The following is a 19,282-nucleotide window of genomic DNA, read 5'->3' as shown; positions in this document are numbered from 1 at the left end:
CCACATGGCCTGCTGTGTCCTGGTGTGGACAGCGCAGCACCAGCTTCACTGCTGCTGCTACCGCCACTATGGGAGCGGGCATGTGAGGTAGCTCATTCATGTAGACCTGCACCAGGTGATGTAGCTGGCCTACATCCATGTGCCCTATGCCTCACTCCTACCAGATGTTCCAGCACAGACAGCTCATGCTCCTGGATTGTCATGCCACGGTCAAGGATTCCAACCATGTCACCCAATCATCTGTCCAAAACATCAGCAATCTGCTGTTGAGCATTTGCCAGTGCTTGGATGTTGTCATTTAAAGAACAAATAGCAGCCCTCTGAAGCCTCTGCCCTTCTCTGTTCTGCCATTCAGAACGTGCCTGTGCTGCTATTACAGTCTGAAACATGCATCTGGTGACAGCAGCTGCTGTGCTCTGTCCTGCAGGGGCATGTCGGCCAGAGGTCCTCCTACTAGCAGCACTGGCCACATGCCTGTGTGGCACATCTCCAGTCATTTGACTGACACCATGGTGTGAATACACACCTTCCGTAGCCACCACACTTTCCTGTTCCAAGCTACCACATGCTAACTGTCCTTCCTCTATGGCCACTGGTGATGGGGTATGTGTAGGCATGAGATCTGTGTGTGGGGACGAGGGGGATATAGGTAGAATGGCAACCAATGGCACAGATTCAGCCCCTGACAACCCTGCCTGTGCCTCAAGCATATGTTCATCATCACTGCTAGAGTCTGTGGGGACACTAACATCAGATGGACTGCAGGAGGGTAACGCACCTATATCACCTGTGAAGGCAAACAAAGACTCTACATTACAATACAGACACACACACACACACACACACACACACACACACACACACACACACACACACACACACACACACACACACACACACACACACACACACACACCATGCATGTGATTTGACAGAAGGCATGCAACATGCATGTGATACAGCAGACGGCATGCAGCTCAGACAATAATAGTGGTAGTTATCATACATCCCTGGGTTGCACACAACAGCAAGCATATGTCATAGCAGAAGACATGCATTTCACACAATCATGGTAGTAAGCATGCATCCCTGTGTTACACCATGTGGACCAGCACAGGTTAACAGTACACATGGCTGATGTGAGGCATATGACCTTGACATTAACATGTAGTATGACATGTAATCTGCTGACGTGTGCATTGACATGCATACATGTTTGACACAATGGTGTCCTGTCACATGTACAATGGTGTAATGGTGTCACATTGCAGTGTTGTTTGTATGCCCTACAGATAAAATGCACTTTTAGCAGATGTGCATGACCATTGAAGGGTATTATTAGGCATCTATATTGCTATACAGTGTGAAGTACAGACACAGTGCCATTGCATGGAATCATGAGGCATCTCTATTGCTATACAGTGTGGATTATACACACAGTGCATAGCCATGACTGTGTGCATACACAATACAGATATACTGTGGATTATGACCCACATCACTGAGGTGTATACACACTAAACCATGATGTGTAATGTGTGACACAGGTCACTGAAGGACATACGGATGACACCCCTGCACATCCGCAAAGATATTTTAGCTGCCTGGCAACCATGTCCACACATGGCAGACTTGTCAATACACCATGTTCTACATGACATTTGTGTACCACACATACGAGGTGCACAGCTGACAGTGATGTCCAACAGCAGCAAGGGAAATGTACTGTATCTATGGCCTGATGTGGTTGTCTGTGTATGTATGTGGTCGAATTAAGTGACGCCTCCACAAGCTGTGCACAGGCTTGTAGGATGTCCAGTGTTCCACATCTGCTATATAACCATTCAACAAAGGCTATAGTTGGACCATGTGTAACCAATGTACAACAGGGTGTGCACACAAACATATCACATCTATTGTGTGTTGCTACATGTCTCTGGCCATCCTCCATAGCCATGTGTGAACATGTGTTGGCCATCTATCTCACATGTCTGTGTTATCCCATATGACATACACCCATAGATGTCAGATACTCCACTGTCCACAGGGTTATGCAGACAAAGGGTTGTATGTTTGGTATGTGGGGTATGTTTTATGGGATAGTGAGACAATGTTGCAGCTGGACCACTACATGTCAATGACATGTCAGATGGCACATCACAATGTGTGCACTCATTGCAGGGGCATATTCCACAATGGTGAATCCTGTGGGCTGCCCATACTCCAGCTCACTGTGTAGTACTGTTTGTGTACCCCACATGTGTAGTTCTGATGTATAGTACATATTCCTACATTGAACAACACCTCCACCATTGTTTGCACAGCTGTCCACACATCTAGCAATGACAGTTTATGTGGTCTCATGTCAGTGTTTCACTTAGTCTGTAAGTATTGCACATTGGTAGCCAGTGTAATGGATTAAAGATACGGCCTGTATATTGTGACCAGACCATACATTATGTGTGCATGTGTTAATTGGCCACATGGTGAATAGATCTGTGCATTAACATGCCTGATACTTATAACTGTCTCACCTGCAATGGCCTGCTGTCTCTGCAGAACACCAGAGGTACCTATATGGGGTGACTCAGCAGTATGATCATTATCCATGACTGTATGACAGCTACAGGGTGCAATGTGCATGTGCATGTTAACACATTTGCCAGTGCAATAGGATATACTATGGAGTATGCACAGAGTAGCATATATACCAGGCAACTCCAGGCTCGGTGGTTGAGAAATACCCACTTCCACGATGGCAGCTAGAGTTGTTTGTGGATGCTGTTCTGATGGTGTCCCCAGGTTGGCCAGTAGCTCCTCGGTACATGTGAGTGGGGGCTGAGTTGGTGGGCCACCACCTATTGCACCTTGTTCCCTGATGATTGCATTTGCACACTGTTTTGCATGTCTGATCAGGTCCATGCAGTGTCTGTGCACCTGCTGGTATGTGCAGTTATGGCCACCCACATCATTAACCCTCCTGCAAATTTCCTGCCACAGGTCATCACACTGCTGTGCATGCTGTGGCACATGGCTAAACAAGACATCATAGTTGTCTTGGAGGTAAGGTACGAGGGCCTCATCCTCCAAACGGGTATAGGCTGGGAGCCTTGCTCGAGGTATATCTGGAAGACATAATGATGGAGACAGGTCACAGTATCTCAGAGATGCACAGAGATACAGCTGCACATACATATGTATCACATTTAGTACATATGAACAGTTGTCTTTGCAAATCTTCATGACACTGACACCACTGACATGTTTTGTGTCACACACATGTGACACCCAATCGGGATTGGATATTATCACCATATATGTGTGTCACCTTATTACATTACTCATGCTCCATGTGGATTCTGTCTTGATGTGGACATGTTTGTTTGCCTGTACTGGTGTTCTTACCTATCATCACATGCCTGGATGTGTCCACATTAATGCTGTCAACCTTGATGCTATTTATATGTCACATATCAACACATACACTGCCTTAATGGACATGACCTGTGACAATGCAGACATGCACACGGAAGCCTTTACATGCATGTGTTTTGCCATATACATCTACATGGCAGTACAGCAGTTCAACATCCTGCCACGTATCACCAGTGTTGCACATGTGATACACATGGGACAGTGGCTAGCTGGATGGTATTTGCAGGGATGGTTATCAACTAGAGCATGCACGGCCAAGGTCATGTAGTAGTCTGTATGCCCTGGGCCATGTATGACCATAGGATGTAAGGTTTTCTAGCTGTAGCCGACAGCCATGTTTCTGGCACCAGGTGAAGCAGTGCCACATAACTGATCCAGATGGTTAATGACACATCTACCATGCAGTCATCACACCATGTCTGACAGAGGTGAAATGTGCAGCTTTGCTGGACAGAGTTGCATAGTATGGCAGGAGTACGTAACATGTATGACACAAGGATCTGTCCAGTATGTGGCGATCCTTGTACTAGGAAGGTGGATGTCCATGACGTATGTATTTCAGATCAGGATATGTATGTGTAGCATGTCCAACATCTCAGTGTTGGACATGTCTTTATGTAGGGTAGGCATCATGCTACATAGTGGAGATGAGGATTGTGAAGGCTGGTGTCACCCATCCAAACATGGGCAATACCCCGTAAAGGTGATATGTGATCCGATATCGGTCACTTGAGTGATGAGTATGGCTGTACAATGATCTCCATGTTCATGGATGGCACCCTGTCATGACTAGGGTAGACTCTTATGATTACCTAATAGGCTTGGTGATGTCACTAGCTCAGGGAGGTAAACTGCACAGCACCATCCCTTACACACAGTGTCCATTATGTTGACCACTGCCTAGGTGGTAGTTCATGGATACAGGGTTATTAACCTAGCGGTGACAATGCAATATGCAGCTGTCAGATTGTGCACATATGTCACACACTTCACCCACAAAGCCCATTCTTTATGTTGTCCACAACACTGAGTCAGCTATTGCTCCTAGGTCATAGCCATTCACATACTTACATATGCAGATGCCTCCCATTTGTCTGTGTGGTATGGGCTACAATGAGGGGGAGTGCAACAAATTAACCCTTTTTTACTGAAGCTGCCACTGGTGTGATATGCACATATTACTCAGACAGTTTTTGTAGTGTTGGTTCTGTCAACAGTCCACTGGCAGAACACTCCTGTGACATACAAATGTACATCTAGTATACTGAGTGTAGGTGGAACACAGTATGGGTGATGATGTCCTATGACCTGTCACAGGTATGATATGCAGTGTGAAATCATCCGTACTGTCATCTACATCTGTACTGCTAACAACATATATGTTGATTAAAGTTCATGGACTTTCAGACCAGACTCAGCAGGGTAATAGTGCAGTGCCTCCCATTATGAGTGGTGTCTCCACTTTGTGGGTTGTGATAACTGGTGGTGTGCACCATTCAGTGTTTTCACAGACTGACATGAAGCTATGTTTTACATGATGTGTATGTGTAGAGCAAACTGTTTTGCCATATGTGTATGATACAACCAGGGATGTGGACAGGTCACATGCAGCCTGAGTGCACCTTGCACCATCATAGTTATGGTTACAGGGGCTCTGTAGTGTTCATGGATATGTGATTGTGTACCTGTTGGGGGGGCAGTGTGTTTATATTATCCGACACCCTATCTGTATTGCTTATTCATGCTCAGCACTTGTTCAGAACATGTAAGCACTTCATGAGCTACTAATTCCTATAGCACTCAATCCTCCTCATTACCTACAGGTAAACACTGGTTGTACTTACATTTCCCACTTGCTTAGAGTAAAACAGCTCTTGTACACACTTTCCTCACATATCTAGTGGGAAATAGTTAAATATTCAGGCATGTCCAAGTGCCAATTCCCAGTGTTATCGCCTGTCTATATGATGAATATGGGCATCATGAGGCAATATAGAAATTTTCTCGTGTACACAGTCAATACTCCCCTCCTAACATACAACACTGCAACCTGTGGGAGATGCACATATCTAGCCATGCTGGAGGTAAAGCTCTCTCTAACCCAGACTGAACCTGACAATCATGTGGGGATGTTAAACATTTGCACCACACCAAACTCATCACATAGTCTCACTATAGCTTCACCACCACAGTGCACACATAGTAAGACTACAACATTTGCAGAGCCTCTCAATACTACTCTGTCTAGGCAACAGAGAAATCCAAAGCAGAAACGCAGGCAGCCTCCATCACCCAACACAACACCAATTACTTATAGCCCACAGACTCAGTGTGCCCATCAACCACAGCCAATAGGGTGATATAACGTACCCAACACACTAGTCATAGGTGACTCTATAGGCAGTCACACTGATGTCCCACTCAGCAGGCTACACAATGTGATAGTCACTTTCAGCTGGCTGTCAGGTAACAGGATCCGCAACATAACCTATGCACTCAGGTCACTCCTCAACAGGTACAATATGACTGTGTCATTCTCCATGTTAGTGTGAATGCCCTGAGATGTAACTTCCTGGACTACATGCACAGAGACATGGAATAGCTCTCCGATCTTGTAGCCCAGGTAGGTATCACCCTAGCCCTGAGAAGCATTCAGCATTCGTCTAGACTGATAACACAGTACAAGGACTGAATTATTTACTTCAACAGTTGGCTATGCTTCTGGTGTTATTCCAAGGGTATCCAGTATCTGTCTGCTTTGAATGACATGGTCGACAGAACATGATGCTTTGGAACAGATGGCCTGCACCTGTCGGCCCTGGGATTACGGATAATGTCTAAGGATCTTGCTGCTCCTATAGTGCCTGTTTTAGGCACGGTTAAAATAACATATTCACCATCATAACAGGAACAGGCAAGCAAAACCTGAGGGTTATGCTACTCAACGCTTGACATCTTCATCTCAAATGCACTCACCCGTGGCACTCCTTGTAATGGACCACTTCGATATCCCCATTTGGGATGTACCTTTACGAGACAACAGTAACAGCTTTAAATACCACAACATTACCACACCAAGAGGATTACTGACCTCCGAAGGATGACGTATGCAGCCCAACTACAGAAACCCCAACTGTACTCATTTGCATACTGCATACTCAGAGGCGATCTCTGCTGAACATACAATGCCCATGTCCAAAACAATATTGATGGATATGTTCCACATAAGCAAAAGCCACTGAGAGCCACATGCTCCGGGATATGTACCTAAACACAACAATGACTAGGATGTGCTGGAGGGATACATTCCTGACCCGGACACTCACCATGCTTTGGAACATGGTTCCTATGTACACCAGGCAGGGACCCTCAATAGCACTCTTCAAGCAATACCTCGATGGATGGATGGGAGACAGACATGTACACCAGGGATCACTGCAGTGGCTCTGTTGTACTGAGGTGCAGGAAACAAAAGGCTCTGCTGTTCACAGGCACAGGACACTAACCTAGGGAGGTGCCGCAAGTGAAAACACTGTAGTTAGGCTTACAAATGGACTTGGCCAGACAGCATAGTACCTAACTATGAACCTATGAAGCTATTGCATGTCCTTTGTGCATGGATAATTGACTAGCTCTTCCATTTCAATTAGCTATCATGCTGATACACTGGTGACTACAAGTCATATGTATCCAGTTATTGTGCATTGTACATGCCAATAGACATACCTGATGTTTGAATAATATAACAGTAATGCTATGTAAAATGTTAGACATATCTACCTACAATACTGTACATTTCACATTTTTGTAACAATAGCATCTTCTGCGTGGAGACATGCGTGAATGGGCGTACCTTCATTGAAGGTTGTGCATCAGGGATGGTAACTCTACACATAAAAATCAACTACCAATCATTAGCAGACCGGAGTTCCACTGTGGCGACCCCTAACCAGGAAAAGCCGAAAAACATCCCACAATGCAAATCATAATTGCACAGCAGGACCACCTTAGACATGTTATTCTCAGTTATACACCCATACATATGCCTACTGTTACAGTATATCAACATATACTATCCCCTGTTATGGCACATACTTGTTGGACAAACCCTGCCACTGACAGCGGCATTGTACACTATCTCAAAGGGGAAATAATCATAGCAGGAGACTTTAATTGTATAACGAATGATGAGGATATTAGCACTAGAAACACAAAAAAGAAAACCAAAATTTCTAATGTGATATCTGATTTTACTGAAATTTTTAATATAGTAGACATTAATGAATATGCTGACATAATATATTATTCTTTACACATTACTCTCATCAACATGGCCCAAATTCAAGAATAGATAGTGTACATTTCAAGAGATCAAACTACAAAGTTGGATAAAGTCAAAGTAGTCACATGCCCATTGTCAGACCATAATGCGATTATTTCGATTCAGATTTAAATACAAAACAGAGAATAACTGTACCTATAATTCCTTCATACATAACAAAGTAATTTAAAAAATTTTATGTTAAAGAGGTACAAATATTTTTAGACATAAATCTTACTGAAGATGAGCTAGAGATATATATTTGAGACTCTTTGAAGTCATATTTATATAGTAAACCATTAACATGGTTTAAAAACAAGAAAAGGCAATGGCACAAACACTTACTTGAATTCCGATACATTAAAGCTAGACATTCAGAAGGGAAAAGATGACTTTAATAAGTGACTTAGTTGACATAAATAAAAAAAATATTTAGAGACACTACATCATAAGACAATGATAAATTTAGAAATGATCAAACTGTGTTCTTATTTGATGAACCCCAGAAATCAGAAAATAATAACAAATAGAACTAAAAAGATCATAAAAGCTAATCAAATAAAGGACATATACATTCCAGATACCAGAAAGAAAGTATCAGGCTTAAAAGGGATAGTAGAGGCATTTAAATTATACTTTCATAAAGTTATTACCCAAAAGTAAATAACAGACTTTAACATTTTTGAGGTTCTTTCTTTAGAACACATATCAAAACCAAACTAGCAGATAATCATATAAAATTAATAGGCAAACAAGTTACACTTAGGTTTCTCAGTACCCAAGAAAATATTATGAGCTTCTACTGAAAGAATTTCCAGAACATGCACCCATTCCTTCAGTTCTGTCAGCTTTTGAGGATGTGTGTGTTACTGTTTGCAATTTTCATTACAGTCAGCCAGCTGCCCCTAACAAAGAAGATAGAATGTATAAGGTTCCTCAGTCTTTTAAGTTTTTATACACACTTCAGAAACCTAATCTAGCAGCTATATCTTATGTTAATCCTGCTGATGCTAAACACTTAGTTAATTTCAGTACTACTATTTTGGATAAGGATGGGAAGATTATTGATAAGAATGGGAAACAGTATATGTGTTTATAACTTTGATTTTCAGAATTTTGAATTGTCCATCTCATATGTCAAAGACTTGCCCTGACTAATTGTGAAAGTTAAAGAAATGCTGTGTCTATAGCTTCTTCTTGTGAGGAAAAATCTGTTTCAAATAATTTAATAGTTTCTATTGTTGAAATCACTACTTATTATATACAGTGGGTGTAGATTTTGTTACAACTTCTTCAGGGGCTGTGTTCTGAGTAAGTTTTATGTGGCTACATTCTCAGAACCTGCCAGATGATGTTAGAAATGAGATTTTACTACTTTGGATAGGGATTAATTTCTGGCCCTTCTGCGGCAGAGGTGATCAAAATATGTGATGTAAGAGGTAAGCTGATACAGGGAATCTCTAAGATGTTTTCAGCTCTCCTTTTCCAAATTTTTCAAGGGATTCTCTAATTAATGTTTTGGTAAAAAATAAAATAAACAGTCTCAATAAATGTAAGTAAATAGACATCTAAGTAGAAATCCAAGGGGATTCCAAGAAGTATTCTGGAAACTCCCAAAACCAAGGATGATCCCATAAGTCAATATGACTATTTAAGAGACTTTGTTATGACCCCCCAGCAGCCCATTTTTTTTCTTCCAGAAAATCTGAATCTCTACTTTTCTCTTTGGCAACATATAGTTTAATAGAAATTGGTTCTAAAAATCATCCATTAGTGTTACAGATGGCAATGGGAGGAAATTCCTTCTTTTAGGGAGTAATTCCTCATCCTCCAGACCAGACCCTTTTGTTTCTGTCTGTCATCCATTGCATGCTGTCCCAGAGAGTAAGAGAACCCGCCCCCTCTTCTCAGGTAGAAAAGGGGTTTTATTCAAGGATGTTTTTAGTGCCAAACTAAGAAAATGCTTGGAGCACAGTTCTGGATCTTTCTTTCTAAACCTGTTTGTGATAGTGCCCAAATTCAGAATGATGTCATTTCACAATCTGTTGCTTCTTCTTCTTCCTCATTCATTTTTCATGTTAAAGCTTTATTTAAAATATGCTTATCATCACATTCCTATTCATCCAGACATCAGGTATTTATTATGGTTTTGTATGTCTGGATAATATTATTAGTTTTATTCCTTACCTTTTGGACTATCTTCTGCACCAAGAGTGTTCACAAAGTGTCTAGCTCTAGATAAAGCACATTGCAGTCTACAGGGTACCTACATTTTGCCATATTTAGATGACTTGCTTAACTTTGCAGAGTCTTTCTCACAGTGTCAGGAATCTCTCTCTTGGTGAGGCATCTTTTATCTAAGCTGGGATTTTAAAAGAGTATTCAAAAGTCTTTCTTGACTCCTTCACACATGATTGTGTTTCTGGGATGCCAACTAGACACCACACTTCAAAGAGGTTTTCTTTCACAGGACAAAAATAGATCTATATCTAGATCTTTTTCTAGGATTTTCTACTCAGACTTCAGTCACTTTGAAGGAATACCCCAAGATTTTGGGTAACATGTCTTCTATAATTTTCATGAACCCCCTAGCAAGACTCCATTTGAGAAAGATACAATGGAATCTGAAGTCTGTTTAGTTGAAGCACCGACACCCATTGTATTTTTACATCCCAGTGCTGGTATGTGTCCAAAGAGAAATTTATTTTTTTTTTCTTTTTTTTATCTGGTTTTAAAACAATAGATAAACAAACAAATTATAAAACAAACAAATAACTATATACATAGGTCCACAGCTAATCAATGCATCAAAGTTATACATATCAACAACAATTCATATTTTTCAAGCAAGCCTTTAAGTTTAAGCCAAGATTTATATGACTGTGTAATATTAGATTTCTCATCTTTATAATATGTAATTCACTACTATAAACAATTGTGAGCAATACTAATAAATTCAACACTAGAGGGGCAACTTTATTTTTCCAGTTTTTCGTAATTACTTTTCTGGCTATGACAAGAATAGACCAACGAAGAGGCACTTGGGTTTTTGGAATTATCTCAGGAATCAGAGCATTAAATAAAACTAAAGATTTGGAAATATTAAAGATATCTGACCATAGAGCTTGAATGAAATTATTAATTTCTTTCCAAAAAGGGGAGATGACTTCACATTCATATGCCATAAGCATCCAATCAGCTATTATTTCAGAATTACATCTTCAGCATTTAATTCTATTTGATTTACACATAATATTAATTTTGTTAGGAGTGACAAAATCTATGTGTAAGAATTTCCAAGTGAAAATTGTCCAATATAATGAAGATGTGATTTTATCTGTAGATTTTAATATTATTTTCTTAGTCGTATTTTTCATTACATTATTGATATTTATTAAGAATTCCAATAATCTGGAGAACAATTTCTTATCTTATTTATCTCTGTGTTCACAAAGTCTCTAAATATTTGTAAAATGAACCTTAAATTTTCAATAGTGTGTGTGTGTGTGTGTGTGTGTGTGTGTGTGTGTGTGTGTGTGTGTGTATATGTATATATATATATATATATATATATATATATATATATATATATATATATATATATATATATATATATATATATCAGTACCATTTAACAACTGATACCAATAAATTAAGTTACTTTGTTGTTTCAATACTAACATTTTGTTAAAGTTATGAGTTTCTAAGCAGTCATTTGTTTATGCAATTGCAAGCATAGAAAATTTTAAGTATTTAATACAATGGTTAGAATATGCATACTTTTGGAAAGAGGAAATTATGTTATTTAAATATGGAATTTGAGAAGAGGATGTCATGCAATTTATGCAAAAATCTTTTAATAACCAGATAAAATTATTAGGGACTATTTCTTTATGACTGGTTGTGATATATTTTTTTATTTAATAATATTTCTTGATGTATTTGTTTCCATTTTGAATCATAAGATGAATTTATCCACAATGCTACAACTTTTACAATTGTTAAAGTAGCATAAAATGGGATAGCTGGGAATCCTATTCTACCATTATACCATTCTTTTATGTGCCAATCAAAAAAAAAACCTTGGTTTATTAGGATGGCAAAAAAAGATTTTAAGTAGACTATTATTTATATTCTTCATCAATATTTTTAGCAAAGATAGTGCTAAAGATTATGACAAATAATATTTTATGGAGAATTATCATCTTAATAATCATTAATCATTCTTCCATGCTAAAGAAGTATTCCTTCCAGTTTGCAACCAAGCTTAACATTTTATTAACAACCTGTTGAACGTTTGTATCATTTCTTTACTATTAGACATAATGGTTACACCAATGTATTTCATTTGATTGCTATTCCAATTGACGTTAGAATATCTTTGTATAATTTTTAAAAAAAATTTATTAATTAATAAAGTACTTGTTTTATTATGATTAAATCTTAAGTTCAAGATGTCTTCAAAATGACTCATATAACTAATTATATGTTTTAATGAATTTTATATATTTCCTGTTGTTAGTAAAATATCAACAGCAAAGAGTTGAAATTTTGGTTCAAAGTCTTCTTTTATTTTGATACCATTAATTTGCTTATTGGATCTAATACTATTAGCAAAGGGTTCTATAGCTAATGCAAAATGTAAAGGTGGTAATGGGCGGCCTTGTTTTGTGCCTTTTTCTAATTTTAAGAAATTGGAAATAATAGAACATATTTTATATAAGCACAAACATTATTGTATAACTTAGAAACTAATGCAATTAGCTCAGGTGAGAAATTATAATCTTTAAGTGTTTTAAATGGGCACGACCAATTAACTGAGTCAAAAGCCTTATCTAAATTGAGACTTATGATAGAAAGTTATTTTTATATTTTTATTTTCATAGTCTATTAATGTATGCATTCTTATTATATTATCCTGTACATGTCTATTTTAAATAAACCCAGTTTGATTATTGTTAATTAGTTTAGGTATAAGAAGATTAATTCTATAGGCTAAAACGGACATGCAAAATTTCTTAGTGGAAACAACAGATATTTCTAAATCCATATCTCCCCTTCTCCTTCCCTGTTCTAAAGTTGTCAGTCAACACAGGCACTTTGGATTTTGCTTGTGGAGCAGTTTCAGAAGGGATAAAAGTGCAAGGTGTTTGGGAGACCAAGGATGCAAGTAAATAAATATAAAAGACATGCTTGCCCTGATCAAGGCACTCATATCTCTGAATCATCTTTGGTCCCTGGGACCTCTTCAAGTTGTAACAGACAATACCACAGTCATGTGGTACATCAACAAGCAAGGGGAAACCTGGTCATAACAACTCTGCTGACTAAACATGTTACCTTGGGGTATAGCTTCACAGGAAAATCTCACTCTACAGACATCTAACATTCCAGCAGAGCAAATCTGTGTAAGAGACAAGCAAAGTTAGGAAGTTTCTAGAGGTTATGTGGAGATATGTTGGTTTGGGCATTACTATTTGCCTCTGTTTCTCAGAAACATGGGGGAATAGACCTGGGATGAATTTCTGATTCCCCGTCCATTGGTCAGGGTTACATTTAAATAGGGTTAGAGATAGACTGCATCACATGGAAGGATAACATGCTCCAGAGCATGGGTGTCTGCTGAGAAACATATCCTGACCTCCTGAGTCATGTGTTTTAGCCAGCTGGCAATCCAGTGAACTATGAAGGGGTTTATAGCCAGTTTGTTGAGTTTGTCAACTATACCTGAGTGGAGTATTGTAATGAATGCCTTAGCCATCTCCAGATAGGTGGTATGTGCCATTTTCCCCTCATCTATGCCTTAGTGACCTTATAAAAGAAGTCCACCAGGTTTTGTAGGCATGTTCTTCCATTGACAAAGTCATACTGTGTTAGGTCCAGTGTTAAAGGTTGCCTATGCCTTTGCTGATCATTTCCATGATATGGGTTTGCATAGTCAGACTAATCGGTCTGTAGTTTCCTGGGTCAGTTAATGACAATTTCAGTCCTCCATTCTCATGGTATAAAGCATCTGTTAACTGAGGACATGCATCAGCTAGTAATGCAGGCTTTCTTGCTTGCAATAATACCTGTTTACTGAGTACACCCATAAGGTACTAATGGACTACTAGAAAATCATATATATATATATATATATATATATATATATATATATATATATATATATATATATATATATATATATATAAACAAATGGAAAATGTTTTCTACTTGGTGCCATTGGTATAACCAGCTCTCATTCAGGGCTAGTTGTTCTCTGGTTTTACAATAGTTGTGTGAGTTACTATGCTATGATCTAACTTCTCTATTAAGGTTAGTTTATCAGCCATTTCAGCATGTCTGTCCATAGATCCTCCTCTTTCAAAGTATTCTCATGTCAAAATGTTTTTGAATGGGGTTTTGCATAAGGCACCTCCAAGAAAACTGGCTCTTGGGATCTTAACTTTGTGTTAGAGAAGTTAATACTTGCTCTATATGAACCATCTAATCTGGGTCATTTGAGGTTCATAACATAGAAAACAATTCTTCTGCAAGAAGTGAGCCAGCCCTATCTCATTTTCCACAAAAAACAGTATTTCTTTGAGAACTAATCCTTCTTTTATGCTTAAAGTGGTATCCAGCTTTACTTAAAGCTAAACTATCCATCTCCCCATTTTCTTTCCTTAAACCCAAAATTGAGGGAGAAAGGATACTCGATAACTTGTATGTCCACAGACAACTCGGGTACTATCTTGACTGAACTATATATTTCAGTTCTTTGGGACAATTGTTCATTTCTTGTGAAGGTAAGAAGAAGGGACAACCTGCATCAAAACAGACTATCTCCAAATGGTTGTCTAAAGCTTTTACTTTTATTATACTCACCACAACAAAACTATTCCAGGCAGTGTCAGGGCCCACTATACTAGGCCATCAGCTTCATCTATGGCTTTTGGGAAAATCGTTGTTTCTAGAAGCATTCTAGAGGCTGCAATTTTGGTTTTCTGTACATACTTCTACAAAGCACTATAGCTTTGTTTCCTTCTCTAGGTTTATATCAGCCTTTGCAATGATCATACTCTAGGGTCTTCTGTTCTCTTCTCCTTCCTCCTCCCAAATGTAGTAAGCTAAGGTAATATACCCAGATAGATAAGGCTACTGCAGAAGTGATCAATATGATGAACATAGTACAGTTGTCTAAGTAAATGTACCATAAGTGTAAATGAGTAATCACTGCTACAGTAGTCACTCCCTCCCTCCATTCCCCTTGTTTTCTGGGGTTTATATCAGGGTGTGTTTATTTGTTGTTTGTTCTTCCTAGCATTATCCTTTCAGGGCTCAGCCTGTCACTCTCTGTTGGCAGGAAAGCTCTGAAGGGCTTGTCTTTTAGTCAGCTCAGCTCAAGATGCTTGACAGTTTGGATGCGTGAAAGCTGCCCTGAAGCTTTGGAACCTGGCTTGGCAGGATATAATCTCATATAAGGCTACTGCAGCACTGATTATTCAGAAATCTTATGGCAAGTTTACTTGTACAAATATACTTTATACCAGCAAGTAGCTTTCCCTGATATCCATTAACTACCAAATTATTAGATTATATTTCATCTAATTGTCATCAGTTAATTTCAAAATCGTTTGCAACATTTTTACTCACAGTGTGTTAATATATTAGAATGGCTTACATCAGTATCTGAAGGCAACTCCTTCACAGACAAATGTTTTGGACATAAAAATAATTATTTTAAATTTTCAAGGCTTACCTGTCAAAACACTTCCTGTAACATCTAATTCACTAGATTTCAAAATATATATATATATGACTTCCAGTTCTTTATTATTTTCTGTTGTTTATTCATTTATCTTACAGTTTAACTGTGTGTGCTCTTTTTATTTCTGATTTCTTTACTTCATGTCAGTGCTTGCTGTTTCATTTTCTTTGATCTATCTGCAGTACATTTATCCTCATCAGTTGTTCTCTTAACTGATGATTGTGTCCATTCCACTGACTAATTTTGCGGTGAAACTCCCTCTTCTAGTCTATTAAATATTTTATTCCCCGGTGCAAACTGTATTTTTATTTTTGCTAGGAAATGAGTTGAGCTTTTACATTTTTTTCTCAAGATATTCACTAAAAGCTAATCAGCTTTTCTTATCAAATATGGCAGTATTCATACCAAGTTGTATAGTAATGCTGTTCCATACACATCTCACTACTACTTACTTGTCTGAATATCATAAAATATAACAAATATGAATCTCAGTCTTACATTTCTTTTATTTACTGAGATTGGTTTTATAGCTCAGCAAGCCTTCTCAATGCCAGAAAACAGTCTGTCAGTCAAGTCAAGTGTTTTGGGAATCCATGTTGTCACAAAGCTTATCATATCATTTCCTTTGAAATTCTCTGTTACACCAAATATTCTCTCTCTGGTCTCCGTCTTCTTCATTAGCCATCTATTTGTTTTAAAAGAAATAGTGTTTGACGTTTTTCTTCCTTAACTTATCCATTCAGTTAATTTTTCACATTTTCCATTTCTTTTTTGCGTGCCATTCTGACATACCTCTCTACCCTTTAGCTCAAGAAATCTGGATAAAGCCAAAAATAATGTCTGAACAAAAGCCCAAAAATAGGGACACTTTCTAAATATTGTTTTTACAAAGCCAGAAAGTTCATATCTTTTCATAAGGCTGATTCTCCTTGTGACCATTTGTTTGAGCTCATTCTGTCAGGCAGTCTCCTCAATTGCTTCACAAACATGCAATAATGTTGCTTCTTTTAAATTATTTTTCTTCAGTAAAACATATTTCAGACAGGATACACTATTTTATTACTTGCTAGACTTATTTAGATGACTTATACTTTGTTTTACTTAAATGTTTCTGTCATTATAAACACTTTCTTATGGAGCTTTTTCATTGTACTGCTTATCCATCACTATCTTGGGTATACTCCCTTAGTGAGTTACTTTCTTTAGTTACATTTAAATTAATTCAACCATATCTGTCACTGCAATATTTGCACCATGGTTTGGTCAAAATCCATGCTAATGTAGAAGAATAAATGTTTAAATAAGTAAGAAAGTACAAAAGTCATTGAGACACACATTTTCAGGGAGATTGGACAATGGATATTGGAAGGCAATGGGACAAACGTTATTAATCTCAACAGAGGAACCTTATCTCTGAGGAAAAGCATAATAAATGTATGTTTCCATATTATGGGAAAAGTTAGTGACTTTTTATGGCTCTGTTGATTAAAATGGTGAATGGGTACAAGATGAACTTGGTAGCAATTTGCAGAAATACACATCGGAGGCTATGAAAGTCAGGTGAAACCAATCAAATGTGATGTTTTTTATTTCAGCATAAATGTAGTATATATATATATATATATATATATATATATATATATATATATATATATATATATTGAAACATAGAAGATTAGGACATTCAGTGTGATTCTACAACATGAGATACTTGATAGAATCATGGAAAGATTTAACAACTATGTAATATAGTTGAAGTCATTACAATGTAAATAAAAAAAGCGATGGGGTAATGTGGCTATTGTAGACTATAGTCAGGGGTACTTGTTTTAGAATTGGGGTCTTATTAGCATGTTGTTGTTTTGATTATGCAAGAATGATCTTTATTGGCAAATACAACATGTTTCAGTTGGTTACACCCTTCTTTCAGTTTGTTCTCATCCCTGTTACCATTTGATGTCTGAATATGGACTACAGATGACCTCTTTTTTTTGTCATGGTTTGAATGCTAGGAGTAATTATATGAGTTTATCGAAAAGGTCATGTCTTTGCAAAGGAGGTGCCATTTATCGATAGCAGAAATAAAGTATGAGACTGTAGAATCAATAAGTGACTTACAAAGAGTTGATAATCTAATGGCTAAGAAAGAAAAGTTAAAGACTTCAGTATCCCAATGTCCCATATTTCTTCACATATGCTATTGATGGGCCCTATGAAATTAATACTCATATACTCACACGCATATAGGGAAGTAGTAATTAACGAGGTTTGCTCTAGCACCATATAAAGCAGTATTAACTGGTGTTGACCCAAGGGCCCAATCATATTTTCAGTGCTTTTGTGTGTCCAAATAGTTTGAAAAATTAGAGTACTAGGTACATTGAGTTGATTTTGAGGTGAAAAACCCACTGAAAGAAAGTATCTATTCACTGTTTAGTTCAACTTCCATGATTAGCTCCTATTTAATATTTGTAATTAATCAGACTAGATTTATCAGCAACTGTTGGATCAGTATCAGATGGCATGTATTTATATGCCAATGTGGGTAACATGGATTGTTGATTTTAATATTACAGAAAGCTCTGTTTCTTGAGTGATGATAGAATGGGAGTTCTGCTTCAGGAAAGAAGCTGGAGAGGTAGTTACTGTAAAGAACTGGAGTCATATCTCTCAACCTCTAAGAGTAAGAAATCTGGACAAAGCCATAAAAAAGTGGTACAAATAGGGACAATTTTGAAATATTGCTCTTACAAACTTAGAAGGTTGATAGAATAACAGGTTTTGCATTAGCATGGTTTTTCTAAAGGGTATGAAGTCTAAAACTCAAATGTCTGTCATTTTTTTCTAACTTCAATCTTTAATGATTAACCACTAATGTGCCAGAAAGCCACAATTTTATGAAAAATGGACCAAAACTATAAGGCAAAAATCTGGACATTCTGTGAAAATCCTTACAGTTGAGAGGTATGACTGGATTATTACCAGTATGCTTGTGGTTCTTGTTAACACAGAGATGCAATAATCAAGTATGGTCAAGTCAATATCATTGCCTGCTAATTTTAATCAAGTGACAGAAACTGTCTGATAAATAAAGCAGGAGCCATCTGTGCATTAGGTCAGATTTATTACATATACATTTTGCATTCATGGGGAGGATTTTGGCATCAGGCTATTGCTAGTTTGCCTTTGTTGGGTGAATTTATATGTGGTTGCAGTGAGGGCCTTTTTGGGATAAATGGCACCTGAGAAACAATGCAATAGGTTGCAAAATATAGTCTATATGATTTATAATTTTTTTTTTTATTTTATTTGACATTTGTTTACTAGGAAAGTCCATCTGCAGTAATATTTAATTTTCACTGGAGACCTAGGGAGAAATATTCCACATTGACATACTATGGTTATAGTTAAACAAAGTTTTTAAAAAACCTAATACAGAAGAATGCAGACCTATACAAACATAGTACAAGTATTTGGAAAAGAACTTTGTCAATAGATAAAGCATTTATAAGTTGCAGTTCATTGAGATGACATTAAACATATAGACTACTCTTTGGAACAGAGGTAATTAGATAATATAGCCTGGGCAAAAATATTTGTACTTTGATTACGAAATAGATTTTACTAATACTCCTGTCTGAATATAGTCAAATTATACTGGTGACGGAAGGAGTGAGGGACTAGTTCAGGTTGGATTAGTGCATGAAAGAGGCAAGTTTTATTTAAGCAGACAAAATAAAGATTAATGAAAAATTGATTAATATATTTTTCTGATT

This window comes from Protopterus annectens, chromosome 5.part0 (genome assembly GCF_019279795.1).
Source record: "Protopterus annectens isolate FY-2018-M chromosome 5.part0, PAN1.0, whole genome shotgun sequence".
NCBI lineage: Eukaryota > Metazoa > Chordata > Ceratodontiformes > Protopteridae > Protopterus > Protopterus annectens.
The sequence above is the reverse complement of the archived record's forward strand: the minus strand, read 5'-3'. Positions refer to the sequence as shown.